Here is a 17,776-nt window from a genome sequence, read left to right on the forward strand (position 1 = left end):
AGGGTTGCGAAGGCCGTCTTCTCCTGGTCCTCAGGTGCCACTGGCACCTGCCAATAGCCCTTTGTCAGGTCTAAAGTGGAGATGTAGTGGGCCTGACCAATGTTCTCTACCAGTTCATCCACTCTTGGCATTGGGTAGGCAAACTTCGCTACTGCATTTACCTTCCGGAAATCCGCGCATAAACGAATCTTTCCATCAGGTTTGGGTACTACGACAATGGGGCTCCACCAGTCACTGTGGGATCTGCATATGAAGCCCTTCTCCAACATCATTTCAATTTCAGTTTTTATCTGACTCTGTAGCCTCTGGGGAATCCGTCTGCAACTCTGCCGGATCACCTGGCCTGGAGGAGTTTTTATCTGGTGTACCACACCCCGAGCTTCCCCAGGTGTTTCCTGGAACACGTCTTCAAACTCCTTGATTAGTTCGGCAGCCTGTTCCCTCTGGTCCTCCGATAATTGCGATGCGAGTTCCACGTCGCCAGGTCCGCTCTCCCCTGTCAAGGAGGGTCCTAATTCTAGTTCATCAGGCCGAGAGGCTAAATACATATACTCTCGGTCTTCCCACTTCTTCAGCAGATTGATGTGATATATCTGTTTCTTCTTCTTCTATCGGCCTGATACACCTCGTAATCCAAGGGCCCCACTCGGCGTGTGACTTCGTAGGGACCCTGCCACCGGGCGAGCAGCTTACTCTCTCTATCCGGTAATAGAACTAACACGCAGTCCCCTTCCTCAAACTTCCTTTCCCGGGCACCTCGATTATAGTATCTTGCCTGGCATTGCTGGGCCTCTCTGAGATTTCCTACGACCTCACTTTGAGCGGCCCCCAGTCGCTCTCGCAGTTGTACCACGTATTGTATCAAGTTCTGGTCTTTACCCTGTTGTTCCTCCCAACCTTCTTTAATCAAATCGAGTATTCCCCAGGGTTGTTGGCCATATAACAGTTCAAAGGGTGAAAACCCTGTGGAGGCTTGGGGAGCCACTGTCACTGAGAACAGCAAAGGTGGTATCATTTTATCCCAGTCCTGCGGTCTCTCGGTCACGAACTTCTTTAACATCTGTTTCAAAGTCTGATTGAAATGTTCCACCAGTCCGTCTGTTTAGGGGTGATAGACAGCTCTCTTCAGATGCTTAATCCCTAGGGCTTTACTTACTCCCTCAAAAACGCGGGAGGTAAAATTCGTCCCCTGGTCCGTTAACAATTCCCTAGGGAGTCCTACCCGCGAGAATATTTTCAATAGTTTGCTTGCCACCTTTGGAGCTGATATTGTCCTCATCGGTACAGCCTCCGGGTACCTGGTCGCATAATCTAGTATTACTAAAATATACTGGTTCCCAGTATTACTTCGGGGAAGTGGCCCCACGATGTCCACAGCCACTCGTTTGAACGGAACCTCTATCAAAGGCATAGGAATTAAAGCAACCTTTGGGGGGGGCGCCTCGGGTCTGCTTTTTGACACACCGGACATGAGGCGCAATATCTTGCCACTTCTCCCAGCAGTCCGGGCCAAAAGAATCTTGCCCTAATGCGGGCTTCAGTTTTGTCCCGGCCCAAATGTCCCCCCATAGGTAGTTCGTGAGCCACCTTCATAACAGCCCGTCGATATTGCCGAGGTACTAGCAGCTGCATGACCTCTTCTTCTCCAGGCTTGCCTCGCTCAATGTGGTAAAGTAGCCCGTTCCGTACCTTGAACCTCGGCGTTATCTTCATCAGTTCTGGCCGTAGAACCTCGTCGTCTCGTCGCTCTAGGTGTTCATGCAACGCATGGCGAAAGTCTGCCTCCCGACTCTGCTCCAGCTGAAAGTGCTCATCTTCCCACAGGGCAGTGACATCCACCTCATCTAGCTGCTTCTTCAGGGTGTTCCTGTTCTGTATCTACAGCGAACCCCTCAACCTTCTTCTTCGACCTCGCCCTAGCTATTTCCCCTAACAACTCGGGCCAGTCGCAACCCAGTACCACTGGGTAGGGTAACCGCTTGACAACCCCGACTAGCATCTGCCAGTCTCTATTGCCTACCTGAAGCCTGACCCTTACCCTGTCGACCCTACAGGAATCCCCGCAATAACACTGCACCTGTACATGATCCACTACCTCCCTTCCTCTTGTCAGTAACACCTCATTCTGCACCATGGTCTGCACCGAGCCTGAATCCAGCATAGCTTGGACCGTTTTGCCATCTGTTGTCACTTCAGCTGTGATCGCGGGTGGCTCATTTCCTACCTCAGGGTCCCTCCTGGCTCCATAGCCACACACCCCCACCTGGATCGCCAGTCGTGTGTGGGTGCTTTCCATTGTTTCTGCTAACAGAGCCTGTCGCCTAGCGGCTTCCCGCAGGCCTTGTATTGCTTGCTGTAGCAACACCACAACCTGTGGTTGAAACTCTGGATCTGGGCTAGGCCTCTGCCCTCTCTTCTCTCTTTTTCTGGGCCCAAGGATTCTTTCCCTGATACGGCCAAACCAGCGTCCAATGATGTGTACTGCCGTATGAAACGTTCCCGGCCAATGCACCATTGTAACAGGTAAAGTTTCGTAGCCGAGCCAAACTGTGACCCGCTCACCTGTTCCTACGGCAACCACCCGCCTTCTCATCTGCCACGCCTTGATGTTAATTAATTAGTTGATGTTAATTAGCGGGAGGCTGCCATTCTCCTGCCCCGTTGCCAGGGGCGCTGTCTGCGACTCCTTTCCTCCCCAATACCGCAGCCCAAGCCTCGCAGATGTAATCACCGTTGTTTCAATACTATTCAACCCCTTACTGTTCTCCCCGGGCCTTCCTTCCTTTGCTGCCCCCTCCTGGGGCTTTCTGGTGCCCAACTTAGGCCTCCCTAACATGCGACCCCCCCTATCAGGGGCTCCCTGTGCCCAAACCTGGGGCTTTGCGACAATACTGCCCCCTATCTGGGCTTTCTGCGCCCACCCTTGGGCCTCTCAAAGTTGCCCCCTTTCTGGGGCTCTCCACACCCACACTTGAGCCTCTCAAAGTTGCTCCCTTTCTGGGGCTCTCCGCGCCCACACTTGGGCTCTTCAAACACCCCTCTCTGGGGCTGGGGTCTACGCACCCCGTAAACTACGCCCTTACTGTCGCCTGGATCCCCACGCTATTGTGGGTCTCCTATGAGGCCTCCCCCAACCCCTAATAGCCTCACCCAAACCACCGGTTTAAACAACAACAAAACACAAGCCCCTGGGCTATAACATAAATTGAAGCTGCCTGGCTAAAACAACATTGTTCAAGCCTCTGAGAGCTGCCATCAGCTGTCGCTGCAGTCAGGCTTTTCCTCACCTCCTGCCTTAGGGAGCTCCTGCCTCTCTGGCTGCTGGCCCCTGGGCTCAGCTCCTTGGGCTTTATAAGGGCCAGGCCCTGCCCCCTCTGGTCAGCTGACCTTCCCTGGTTGCCCTGGCAACCCCCAGCTGCGCTCCTTAGCCACTGCTAGGACTCCTTTTCTAGCAGTTTTCCCCTCTTCAGGCACAGAGCCCCTGAGTGCTCTGTGACAGGAGGCCAACCAATCTGAAATATGGGTCCTGACCTGAGAAGCTCCTGCACCCACTCCTACCCCTGGCTGGTTGCAAACCACTCCCCTGCTGCCAGGTCCATGCCCTGAAATCAAGCAGGAGCAAGTACAAATCAGAATTTTTTGTTCCTCATCAAGCTGTGAAGCTACAGTGAACGTGCACCCCAACCTCTGCTCCCCGAATTTATAATGCTTGCGCGGGGCAACCCGACCCCCCCCTCCCCCCCGCAGCCTTGTTTTGGTGTGGAAAAAACCCCAGACACTCTGGTACTGGGCTGGAAAAAAGCGCAAAAAGAAGGTGGAAACATTTGTAAAGTCTCTGGGTTTAAGCAAGTCTTAAACCCCACACCACACCCCAACCCATGGCCTTGCTTTCGCAGTCCAAAACAAAGGAGACAGTGCCTGGCACCTGGCTGGAAAAGAGCATGAAAAGAATCTTGAAAAAACACATTTTCAAAGTTTCCATCTAGGGAAAATGCAAGGAAGTATTGTGAAGGGTGAGCCAAATAGCCTGGGAAGACATGAGTCCCTGTGGTTGGCTGCAAAGTGGCTGGTGGCTTGTAAAAAAGAAAGCCAGGCTGCTGGGGGGTGACACACAAGCCTTTGCAAAATGCTGGTGTGCAGGCCAGCACTTATGTGTTGCAACCCACCCAGGCAGCCACCCTGTTTACCTCTGGAGCCCCCCGTGTATCTGTGCAAGAGAGATTACCAACCCCTCCCCTCTGGCACCATGCAGCAAAAGTCAGGAAAAACTAACAGAGAGAAATGAAGCCAAACAATGAATGAAATCCACCTTCACAACCAAGCAGTGCAAGGGTGGATATGGAGGTAGACACAGGAAGCCAGGTATCCATGAAGTTTTATTGTTTGCAGCACACTATTATAAGTATTTGGGCTACTTTGCCTTCACCCCACCATGACTCTGAACTGCCCCCGTCTCCCTGAAACACAATGGTGCCCTTTTGGCCCAGCTGGCAGTCATACAGTGCTCCTGTGACCCCACTGAGTTGGGGTGAACAGGCTCAGCTGTAATTGCCCACTTGTCTTGCACAGAGGCACAGATCTCCAAATCTGAATCAAATCAGGGGACCAATTAAAAGGTCTGAATTGATTTGAAGCTCACTGAATTGATTCACAAAAGATTCAGAAAGCTTTGGTGATTCGGGCTGTCCCCGCTGGCTGCAGTAGGGACCTAGACCTGGACTCCATGATGGTAAGTAGGGGCGGGGGAGGGGAAGGGAGGGGGCCATAGGGGAACCAGGCCCCATCCCCTGCCTGCTCCCCCAGTCTCCCTGAGCACCCCCCGGCCCCCGCCTGCTCTCCCAGCACCCCCCCCCCATGGCTGCCCCGAATGGCCCAGCTTCTAGTTTTTTTTTAAAAAGCCCCCACTCTCTGGGTGCTACCAGGCGGGGGGTTGATCCCAACTACCCCCCACTGCCCCATGCCATGTGGGGGGCTCTGCCACAAGCCCCCAACCCCTGCCTGCTCTCCCAGCCATGTCCCATGGCTGCCCCACCCGCCCCAGCTCCTGGCCCTTTAAAAAAAAAAACCAACAAAAAACCCTGACTCACCGGCCACTGCAGCAGCCTCTGGGCTTCTGGGGGCTCATGACAGAGCTCCCCATGCAGCATGAGGCAGTGGGGGGCAGTGGGGATCAACCCCTGCCTGGCAAGAGCCAGTGAGCTAGGCCTTTTTTTTTGAAGTGCCGGGAGCTGGGGCCAGGTGGGCAGACATTGAGAGCAGGTGGGGGATAGGGCCTGTGTGATTCAGAGATTTGGCTGTTTGGGCAGCAGCCGAATCTTTGAATCAGATTCAGCTGAATCGATTCAGGACAGTGATTTGAATCACTGAATTGAATCACTATTCCCCGAATCAGCCGAATCCAAAATGAATACTAGCTGCTTTGCACAGCCCTACTACTCAGTGCCTTAATGGCTTATTATGTTGCTCCAACCACACCTTGCACCATACCTCGCAGATATTATCAATTAGTGCCACTCCTAGACCTATAAAGGGACCTCTGCCACTGTTGGGACTTGCAGTCCCTATGCCATCAATCTTCCCAATCCTCTCCTGAGTTCAGGCCACTGTCTCTGCCTGCCCACATCCAGGTACTTTGCCCATTCTGGATACTCGCGTCTACCTAGTCCCTCCTGGGCACCGGACCTTTCTGTTTCCCCCCACCAGGCACTGGACCTTCTCTGGTCTCATTTCCACTTTATTCCTGAGCTCTGTCCCTACTCCTGGGCCTTTTGAGATCACCTCTTTCCCTTGTCTCAATCTCTAAATGACCAGACCCTACCTCAGCTCTAAGGCTCTTAACCCATGGGAGTGCAGTCTTCATCTGTCTGCTGCTTGCTCAGGAGCTCATTCCATGTCAGCATTTAGGGTGTAACTGCCTTCCCCAGCTCTGGCCCTGGGTTTATCTCCTGGCTAAGCCCTGCCCCTTTCTGGTTAGGTGCTCCCCTGCTTGCTGACTCAGCAGCTTCCAGAGCCTCCTCCCTGCTTAAAGCGATGGCCACACATGGTGCCTGTTAAAGTTGGGTTAGTACTCATACCAGGACAAAGCTAAGACCCAGCAGGCTTAGAATAAGAATCATAGAAAATTAGGCTTGCTGTATGCCACACTGGGGCAGGACTTGGGTTAGCATTCACACCAGAACAGAGCTGAGGCCTAGCACGCTTGCTGAATGTATGCCAAATTGGGGCAGAGCTGAGGTCTGGTGGGCTCATTGCATCCCCACTGGGGGAGAGGGGGCATTATAGCAAACAGAAAACTGGTGAGCTACAACTGGGTGTCAGTGTGGTCAAGGTATACTGAAGTTGCACCCTCTGGAGGTGGGAGTGGGTGTGGGCTTGGATCCAGCATAATCCTCCCAGTCAGTAGAGTTCAGGAAGGTTGAAAGTTTGCCCATGGAGCAAACAAGTTGGAAGGACTGGGAATGGTGCATCCTGGGATGCTGGAAGAATGAATATAGAGCATTTTATCTCCCCAGAGGAGACTAACAATACCTTGTGTGCCCGTCTGGCCTCGAACATCCGATCCCGTGCGTCTCTGGCCCGGAAGCTCGATGGTGCTCATCTTACCATCCCCGGTGGTCCGTCAAGAAGGTGTTTGCTTCCAATATGGTCTTCCCCAATCTCTCCTACCACGACTTTGCATATTATTTCAGTGGAGGGTCCGACCAAGTGGGGTCTCCAGATGGTGATCTTCTGTGAGGCTCCACCTCCCCTATACCTTGCCCTCACACCAAGCCTAGATGGGTCACGGTTGTCCTCCCAGCCAGGCTCCTGACCATTGAGCCTCCTGATCACTTTTGTAAGGGGGGATTCTCCCTGATACCGCTAAGGTGGCCTAAGGTCACCTGCCCGGGTTGCTCGACTGCCACTTTTTCCCTAAAGCCAGAAAACAACCCCGGGGTTTACCTAACACTAAGGTCCTAACAAGAGCTCCGATCCTCAGCCCCTCCAAAAGGGGGAAACGTAAAACCCAAAGAAAACATAATATTGCACTACAAGGGATCCGACTGTTCCCTTGCTGGGCCCTTCTGCTAAGTTGCCAACCATCCGGCCTTCAATACAATGGATCTAGGTTAAGCCCTGTATGTGGCCGGGGTGGCCTGTGGGCTCTCCCCCCACTATTCCTCTCCCCCGACACCCAGCCTTTTGTGTCTTCAGACCCCCTGTGGTCCCTCGGGAGCCTGTCCCCTACTTACTTGCTGGGTTGGTGTCAAGCTGCTGATGACCGTGCTTCGCAGCTCCTCGTGCTACTTTTGCCTCACGTCACCCACTTGGTACTCCTCTCTGGCTTCTCCGTTGCCCCCAACAGTATCACCTGGTCTGGCACAGGGGATTGCGTTAGCCTTTCCTGCCCCTCCATTATAGTCACTGGCATTGGGGTCTCTCTGCACCCTTCTGCTCCTGTACCCAGGTTCCCAGCCGTAGGGAGCTGCCTCCGGCTTTCAACTCCTTCCGCTGCAGCTGGCAGTGTCTGGCTTGCAGGTCATGCTGGAGGGTTCTTCCCTGATGGGGAAAGCAGCCTCCGGCTCTCCTCGCTCCCATGGGAGCTTTGAACAGACACCTGCTGCTGGTGCCCCTGCCGGCACCACTCTGCCCCCTTCCTCTTTGCCGGCAGCCCATTTTATTTCTGCCATCCGGTGATCGCCGCTGACATCATCAGCTGGCCGCAGCTGTATAAAGGCGCGGCTGATGATCTGCGTGGGTTCTTCCTCAGGTTCTGGTTTCGCCGTGGGTCCCGCTACGGGTATTTCCCTTTACCCTGGCTTTTTTCTCCATTCCCCTCTGTGGGTTCCTGTCCCTGGGGTTCCCCCTTTGTATTTTCCCTGTGACATAATCCCCCCCTTAAGTTGCCTTGGGGCGGTTTGTTTGGGGTTGTTGATATCCTACCTGTCCTGTCCTGTTCTTCTGTCTGTTTTTGTCTTTCAGTGACATCTTGGGATGTATCATTGCATTTACACAAGAAATCTGCCGTTACGTTGTTTACTCCCGGCTGGTGTAATATTCAAAATTTAAAGGGTTGGAGAGCCAGAGCCCACCACATAATTTGAGTGTTGTCTGTTTTTGCTGTGCTGAGCCACCTTAGTGGGGCCTGGTCTGTTACTAATGTGAACTCCTGATCCATTAGATAGTATCTGAAGTCCTCAACCACCCACCATATTGCTAAACATTCCCACTTGATCGTGGTGTACCTCGTCTCCACTGGTAATAACTTTTGGCTAGCATAGGCCACTGGTCTTTCCATCCCGCCATCCTCTTGTGTTAACACTGCCACTATGGCGGTCTCCGATGCATCTGTCTGTAACACAAAAGATTTTTTGAAGTCAGGTGCGTGTATAACTACGTCCTTACACAGGGCTTTCTTCAGCAGTTGGAAGCTTCTAGTCATATCCCCTGTCCACTTTACCCCTTTCCCAGGGGGCTCTTTTACAGCATCTGACAGTGGGGCCACTAGTTTGGAGAATCAGGGTACAAAGTGCCGGTAGTAATTAATCAGGCCAAGAAATGACTGGAGTTGCTTATGAGTTCGAGGGGCTTGAAACTTCTGGATGGCTTCCACCTTGTCGGCTAGTGGTCTAATTGTTCCTTGTCCCACTAGAAATCCTAAATACTTCATCTGTTGTTGCGCCATTGCTCATTTCTGGGGGTTTGCTGTTAAGCCTGCCTTCCTCAGTTCTGTGAGTACCGCCCTTAAGGCCTGTAGATGTTGTGTCCAGGATTGCATGAAAATGAGGATGTCATCGATATGTGCAGCAGTATAACCTGCATGAGGGGACAAGATCCGCTCTATTAGGGGTTGGAATGTTGCCACAGCACCATGTAGCCTGAATGGCATACGTACGAACTCATACAACCCCCAAGGCATTCCAAATTTGGTTTTGGGTCGTTCCCACGGGGCTACCGGGATTTGCCGATACCCCTTTGCCAAATCTAGGGTAGATATGAATTTGGCAGAGCTGATTCGCTCCACCAGTTCAGTGATGTGGTGCATGGGGAAGGCATTGAAGATAGCTATTTCATTTAGGCATCAGTAATCTACGCAGAGTCTTAAGGTACCATCCGGTTTGGGTACCGGTACGAGAGAGCTCCGCCAGGGGCTTTGAGAAGGCCGTATGACTCCCAGCTCTAACATTTTCTCAATTTCCTTATGTATTTCACTTGTGAGATGGTGAGGTATTGATCGCCATCGATCTCGCACTATGGCACCTGGCAGTGTGCAAATTGAGTGATAGGCTTCTTATACCCATCCTGGCTTTTCCCTAAATATGTCTTTAAACTCCATAATGAGCGTCCATATTTCCCTCTTCTGAACAGTTGTCAGGTTCTCCCCAATGCGGATTTGTTGGTCTGATTCCTTCACCCTAGTGTTTGACTCGTTCCCTTGGGGCCCAAGGTCTTCTGACCCATCTTCCAGAAAGGCGGGTCAACCCTCAGGCTGTTGCCACTTGCGTAGGAGGTTGATGTGAAAAATTTGCTTTGCCAAGAGGTGACCCGGCCTATATATACACCTCATAATCTACCAGGCCTACCCACCTGGTTATCTCAAAAGGCTCTGCCATTGTGTTAATAACTCGCTGGTAGATGTGGGTAACAGGATGAGCACCTTCTGCCCGGGTTGGAACTCTTGTTCTTCGGCGTGCGCGTCGTACCTCTCCTTTTGTTGCCATTGGGCCTTCCACAAGGTATCCGTGGCTATGTCTCTGGCTAGCTGTACTTGGCATTGGAAGACTTGCTCATGTGTCATGGGGTCCTGAGCCGCTGCGGAGGGGTGCTCCCAGTCTTCTCTCAGTATTTGCAGCAAAACCCAAGGATGGTGCCCTAGTACCAGCTCAAACGGTGAATATTTCACCGTTAGCCTTTCCGGCCCCTCCATTATAGTCACTGACATTGGGGTCTCTCTACACCCTTCTGCTCCTGTACCCAGGTTCCCGGCCGTAGGGAGCCGCCTCTGGCTTTCGACTCCTTCCGCTGCAGCTGGCAGTGTCTGGCTTGCAGCTCGTGCTGGAGGGTTCTTCCCTGACAGGAAAAGCAGCCTCCGGCTCTCCTTGCTCCCGTGGGAGCTTTGAACAGACACCTGCTGCTGGTGCCCCTGCTGGCACCACTCTGCCCCCTTCCTCTTTGCCAGCAGCCCATTTTATTTCTGTCAGCAGTGATCACCGGATGGCATCATCAGCTGGCCACAGCTGTATAAAAGGCGCGGCTGATGATCCGCGTGGGTTCTTCCTCGGGTTCCGGTTTCGCCACGGGTCCCGCTGCGGGTATTTCCCTTTACCCTGGCTTTTTTCTCCATTCCCCTCTGTGGGTTCCTGTCCCCGGGGTTCCCCCTTTGTATTTTCCCTGTGACACCTTGGAACAATGTTGGTAAAATGGTTCAAAGATAACCCACACCTGTAGTGACATGACTTAAATACATTTAGAGGGTTCTTAGCACATTTTAACATCCTTTAACAAGTGAAAGTTCCCATTTTAAGTGCTTTTATGATGGCTTAAAATGTAACCTGTAACAACATCCATTTGTTCAGGTACATTTTAATAATAATGTCTAGTGTTATAGGATCACACTGAGGTACCAAAGTCCTCGTAGACACCTAACATAAAATAGGATTGGTTCTTAAATTCTCTAAGTCCAAAACAGCAATCTAAAATGCCTACTCAGGGTCTACCTAATCATAGGATCACTTACTTCTCATGAGGTATCTGCTAGTCTGGTCTGAAAGTCCTGTAAGTACCTACAGTGTAACATGTCGGAGTCCCAGGGGTGGCCATGACACCCTTTGGTTGCTCTGTGACCATGCCCTACTCTGCCCCTAGGGCACCTTCCTGTCTTTTCTGCCATGCCTTGATGGTATTTATAATATATAGGGAGGCTGCCCACAGGGTTTTGCTAGGCCCCTGTCCCACTGGTCCTAGTTCCCTGGCTGGGCTTCTGTAGTCAGCTGTGCCTAGCAGGGCATCCAAGGCCTTAAGGGTTAATTGAGTCCTGATGATCTCCACCCCAGAATGCTGAGGGAATTAGCAGAGGTCATTGCGGGACCCCTGGCAGAGCTTTACGAACACTCATGGTGCTCTGGCATTGTGCCAGAGGACTGGAAAAGGGCCAATGTGGTTCCCATTTTCAAAAAAGGGAGGAAGGAGAACCCAGGAAACTATAGGTCAGTTATTCTTACCTCGATCCTGGGTAAGCTTTTTGAGAGAATTATCCTGGTGCATGTCCACGAGGGGCCAGCAGGGGAGATTATTCTTAGGAGCAACCAACATGGGTTCACTAGAGGCAGGTCCTGTCAGACCAACCTGGTTGCCTTCTATGACCAGGTCACAAAATCCTTGGACACAGGTGTTGCAGTGGATGTAGTCTTTCTGGACTTTAGGAAGGCCTTCAACACTGTCTCTCACCCCATTCTCATTAAGAAATTAGGTGACTGTGGTGTTGATACCTACACTGTCAGATGGGTCACTAACTCGCTGGAGGGCTTCACCCAGAGAGTGGTGGTGGACAGGTCTTATTCGACCTGGAAGGATGTGGGCAGTGGGGTTCCACAGGGCTCGACCCTCGGGCCCGCACTGTTCAACATCTTCATCAGCGACTTGAATGGGGGGGGGGGGGTGTCACGGCGGGGTCCTGCAGGAGGGCCGTGATCTCCTTAGGCCCCCTCTCCGTGCCTATTTGGCCCAAGGGCACCCTCTATTCTCGCCCGCCACATCTTTGGTCTTGAGTTAAATTGGGAGGCTGCCTTACGTCTCCTAGGCACGGTTAGCTGGGACCTCCGTCCCCGTATTCTCCCGGACCCACCGGGGGTCCCTCTGTACACTGGGTGCGTTCCAGGCACCCTAGCCTTATGGGCTATGCGTGGCTCCTACCAACCCCTAATACCACGCCCCAAGCCTCGCAGATGTACTGGATGTTGGATTGTCAAAATACCTGCCCGCTCTCCTGGGCCTCTTCTGTAATCTAGCCCGCTCTCGGGCTTCTTGTCTACGACACTGCCCCTCGCTGGGGCTCTTCCTCTAATCTTCTTCCTCTAATCCTGCCCTCTCTTTAGGGCTCCCGGTGCCCACTCTGGGCCTTCGCTCAAATATACAGCCCCTCTCTGGGGTCTCGGTGCCCTTTCTGGGCCTCCTCTAAAAGTGTTGTCCCGCTCAGGGACCCTTGCCCACTTTGGGACTCTATGTCAAGCCTCCCGTCTTTCAGGCCCACCGGGCGGCTTCCCCTTTGCTGGATGCTGTACCGCTATCCCCTTTTCCTGAGGACCACCGCAGCACCCTGTCCCTCTCTTGGGCGCACCGGGCTGCTAACCCCTTTTCCTGAGGTCCACCACAGCACCCTGCCCTTCTCTTGGGTTTTCTGCCATGCTAGCCTGTTACCGGGCTCATCATGCCCGTCCTGGGCTTCTCACAAAGTGCCCCTCTCTAGGGCTCGCTATGCCCACACTCGGGCTTCTCAAACGCCCCCTTTCTGGGGCTGGGGTCTAAGCCCCCGTAAGCTGCGTCCTCACTGGCACCGGGGTCCACACGTCGCTGTGGATTCCCCCTGAGTACGCTGCGCCCTCACTGGCGCTAGACTGCACCCTCCCAGGCGCTAGACTACACCCTCCCGGGCGCTAGGGCCCCACACCCTGTGGGCCCCTATGAGGCCTCCTCCAGCCCCTTATAGCCTCACCCAAACCACCGGGTTAATACAAACACTAAAGCAAACACAAGCCTCCTGGCTATAACTTAACTTAAGGCTGCCTGGCTGTAACAACATCATTGCTCCAGCCTCTGGAGCTCTCGCGAGCTATACTTGCGATCAGGGTTCTCCCTATATCCTGGCTGAGGGAGCTCCTGCCTCTCTGGCTGCTAGCAGGGAACTGCCAGCCTGGCTTCCGCCCTGGGCTTTATAAAGGCTAGGCCCTGCCTCCTACCAGCAGCTGACTCTCCTTAGTTGCCCCGGCAACTCACAGCTGTACTCCCTAATCACCACTAGGGCTCCTTATGCACTGCCAGAGCTTTTCCTCTGGCAGCTTCCCCTCTCTAGGAGCAGGGCAGCAAGGTGCGCCGTGACAGGGGGTAAAAAGCACCCTGTTCAAATTCGCAGATGACACTAAGATGTGGGGGAAGTGGGCACGCTAGAAGGGAGGAATAGGCTGCAATCAGACCTGGACAGGTTACAGGGGTGGGTGGATGAGAACAGGATGGGTTTCAACACTGACAAGTGCAAGGTGCTGCACCTGGGGAGGAAGAACCAGCAGCATACCTACAGGCTGGGGAACTCCCTTCTAGTCAGTGCAGAGGCAGAAAAGGATCTTGGAGTCATTATTGATGCCAAAATGAGCATGGGCCAACAGTGCAGGGACGCGGTCAGGAAGGCCAACCACACATTGCCATGCATCCACAGATGTATCTCAAGCAGGTCCAATTAGGTGATCCTTCCCCTCTAAGAGGAACTGGTAAGGCCGCAGTTAGAGTACTGCATCCAGTTCTGGGCACCGCACTTCAGGAGGGATGTGGACAACATGGAGAGGGTCCAGAGGAGGGCTACCCGCATGATCAGGGTCATCAGGGCAGGTCCTACAATGAGAGGCTAAGGGACCTGAACCTGTTCAGCCTCCACAAGAGAAGGCTGAGCAGGGATCTAGTGGCCATTTACAAACTAGTCAGGGGGGACCAGCAGGCAATGGGAGAGTCCCTGTTCCTCCGAGCACTACCAGGAGTAACAAGAAATAACGGTCACAAGCTGGCAGAGGGTAGATTCAGGCTAGATATCAGGAGGTGCTACTTCACTGTCAGGGCAGCTAGGGTCTGAAACCAACTTCCAAGAGAAGTGCTGGCTCCTACCCTGGGGGTCTTTAAAAGGAGGCTGGATGAACACCTTGCTGGGGTCGTTTGACCCCAGTACTTTTTCCTGCCATGGCAGGGGGTCAGACTTGATGATCTGCTCAGGTCCCTTCTGACCCTACCAACTATGAAACTATGAGTGGCTCCAAATCCTTCCCTTTACCATGCCCCATGCCTCACAGGTGTTACAGGTATGTTGTCCCTCTGTTGGGGCTTTGGTCTCTTCGGCCTCTGCCCCTTTAATCTAGCTAGGCCTCCTAGCCTAGGTCCACTGAATCGGAGCTGGCTCTGCAGCACGAGCTTTTTTGTCTCTTCTGTCACCAGGCCCCTGCCCCCTGTATGCCAGGCCCCTGGCTCCAGTATGGCTGTGCCCTCTTTGGTGCTGGGCTCCTGGCCCCTGTGTGCCTGAGCCTGCCCCCAGCAGGGCTCAAAGCAGTGAAGTGCCCGCTGGGCATTAATGTCGACTCCTTACCTGCCCTTCTAGCTTCATCCCAAACTTTGGGTAAAAGCTTTAACATAAATCATAAGCCCCTGGGCTATAACATAAACAACAATGGAAGCAGCCCTCTTCCCCTTTCAGAGGGCAAACCTTCCTTCACTCTTGGGCCAGCATACCTCCCAGCCTGGCTTCTTGTGAGCTCCTCAAGTCAAGTCTTCCTGCAAGTGGCAAAGTAGTCTGACCAGTGTCCCTGGGTGCTTCTCCTGGGCAGGAGCTCCTATACCTGCAACAAACATGGTTAGACTGGCTTGCCAGCTCAAACCCCAGGCTTATGTACTCCCAGGGCTCTGCCTACTTCTGGTCAGGTTACTGCCTGGGCTGGCTGCTAATTGCCTTGTTAGCCCTGTTGCCCTGGCAACCGGCAACTGCTGCCCCCTGCCTAGCCTGCAGAGCTCCCTGGCTGGGCTGCTTTTTTTCTTCTTAAAGGAACAGAGGGCTCAGGGCTCTCTGCTACAACAGTTACAGTTCTGTACCTACACAGAACTGCTTTGGTGTGGACAGCTGTGCGCATACCCCTGCCTAAACCCTACTGGGATCCAGAAATCAGGTAGAAAAAAATCCTACATTCCCTGGGCGTGTCTACCCAGGGGAGCTTCCAGGGAATGCTGGAGGGGTGGCAGTGCTACGTCTGGATACCTGGTGAGGTTCGGGAAGCCCTCAAGGATAGAGCCCAGGGCTGGGAGCCTATCCTACTTGAGAGGTGAGGGAAAATTGTCCTTCTTAAAGGGGAAGAGACCCACTTTCTTTTTATGCTAATGTTATAGCATGGGGGGCTTATTGTTTGTGTTGCAGTTTGGAACTGGTGGTTTGGGTTGGGACTATAAGGGGTGGTATACAGAGGTCTTATTAGTACAGAGGGTAATGTGATCACCTTGAGGCCTGCCAGGGGCATGCTCAAGGCCCAAGTGAGTGTAGAACCCAGAATGGGGCAGAGTGTGAGACCACAGAACTACACAGGGGCCAGGGGCAAGGTGCCCAAGGGGGGTGCAGCCACACAGCGACCCAGTGCCCAGAGGCCCAGTGCCCAAGAGGAGTGTAGCCACACAGGGTCCTGGCAGACAGGGGCCCGGTGCCCAAAAGGGCTAGACCAGAGCTGGTGCCTCAAAGCCAGGTCCGATACAGTGGGCCTGGGCCAGAAGGCCTAGCTAAGAGGAAAGGGGTGGTGGCCAAGAGAGGATGAAGCCCCAACAGGCAACCAACCTCACAGTAACACCCATGAGCCTTAGGGCATGGTGTAGAGGAGGAATGGACCCACACAATTAGTTTTTAAGGCTGTAGGCACCCTGCAGCAGCACAATCATAGAGAGGCCTGGGAGTAGTGAGGCCCAGTGAGGGGTCTCTGAGCAGTACAGTAGAGACCAATAGAGTGCTGGGAAACCCTAGTGGGGCTTTGGCTAGACTGGAGCCCACACGATGGCCCATGGGCAACCTCCCTATTATTATTATTTTTATTATTATTATTATTATTACAACAAGGTGTGGTGGGGGGTAAGACACAAAGGAAGGCACCCTAGGGGCAGAGGGGGCACGGTTGCGGGAACCATGAGGGGGCGTCATGGCCGCCCCTGGGATCCTAACGTGCTACACTTGGTGCCTTGGTCTGTTGTCCTGCAAGATTGGGCCCTGAAGCCCCAGGAGTGGCAGGGGTCCGATCCTGTGGTCCAACAACCCTGGCTGATGTTTCTACTTGCCAATTAATTAGCTTAACTGTGTCAGGACATATCTGGGCATAGATGATCCTGCCACAAAAACAACATGTGTCTGTATCTTTAAGGACTTATTTTAGGTGTGCTCTGAATGTGCCTGATGCTCACCAATGACCCTTGCACAGTGCAGTTGTAGCTGCAGATGGTGGTCGTGATGCCAGTGTCCACCTATAAATTGCCCAGAAGTTGAAGAACACACTTAGGACATGGGGAATCCAGCTAGGTCTGTAGGGAATAAAACCCGTATCTCCCAGTAGAAGGCCCTAACTACTCTGCTGTAGACTTCCTACTCAGCTTGTAGGTAGGTGTGGGGTTTTTTTCTTTTATTTTGGATTTTCCTTGTTAGGCAGCTATTCTCCCCAGCACTCAAGGTGCTTATGTCAGGGTTTTGGATTCCACTCCTGGGGCCAGCACCTAAAAACCTTGCAGTACTTAACTTGCAGGCACGTTAGTCTTTTATTGGCTGTAGCACTCTTACCACAGTAATTGTTACTTGCAGGCTCATGTATGATGTCTCCAATTGTACAAGATTTTGAAACTTATAATATTTTGATAGGATCTCTCAAGTGGTCTGCAGCATTTTTATAAAGTTAAATTCCATGAGCTGAGGCTAAGGGAGGCAGTTCACCAGGTTTTTGACAGAAGGGGAAAATAAAAGAAAACTGATTAATGTTGGCAAGGTAGAAATGCATGATGTTAATTGACACAACATTACACCCTCTGATGATCCATTACATGTTTCTGGTCTCCTTGTGAAGACACCTACTGTTATAGAAACCTGCAATTTTTTAACAAGTTATATATTCTAAGTATTTAACAAATCTGTGATTAACATGTGGTACCCTACATAATTAACCCAAATTTAAAGTTAAAAAGACTGGGGATCCAGGTGAGATAATATGACTCTAAGTGAAAGTATTTACAGTTAATCAAGACTTTTGTACAGAGAAATTCTGTTTATGATTCTCTGCAGCATGCTAATATCTGGCCCTCACAGAATTCTGCAAAGTAATCCACAGTAGGGACAATAAATGCATTTCCACAGAATGTCTGTCTTCAGTGTGAATAATAATTTTATGTCAGATCAAGATTTGGCCCAGGGCTTTTCATAATTTGCCTCCAAGTTTGCCATTCCAGTATGTGCTTCACCATTCCTTACATGTCATGAAACAATATGGATGTTGAGCATCTTATTGCCAACAACCTACATCAGGGTCAACATCTTATTGCCAACAACCTACATCTGGGCTCTCCCTGCCCTTGCTTTTGCAAATGCATGGCCTTGCTGTTAATTAACTTGCACTATTTTTATGGCTGGTCCTTCTGATTGTTCAGTACTCATTCAATAAGGGAAACTTGGGGCATAAAATATCTGTTGGAAATGTAATACCCCATTAGCCCCTTTTTTAAGTTGTTAAAACATTTTAATAATCAGATACCACCTCATGCATTGTGTACAAGGTCAGCAGAACTGAAAAACAGTTTCTATTTTTCCATAACTACCTTTCTTAAACATCCCCAGACTCCTAATGTATTAGTTGTTTAGGAATCATAACATGTGGGTTGCTTGGGTAACCAAATTCTGTCTGACCACCTATATCCAGCTGTCAGTGACACACACTGTTCTGGGATACGGCACAATCCTGAACAGAAATCTTGGCTATAGTCAACATGGTTTTATTGTCACAGGCTCCAGTGAGGTGCACACGCTAAATGAACAGTG

The sequence above is a fragment of the Alligator mississippiensis genome, chromosome 1 (genome assembly GCF_030867095.1).
Source record: "Alligator mississippiensis isolate rAllMis1 chromosome 1, rAllMis1, whole genome shotgun sequence".
Lineage (NCBI taxonomy): Eukaryota > Metazoa > Chordata > Crocodylia > Alligatoridae > Alligator > Alligator mississippiensis.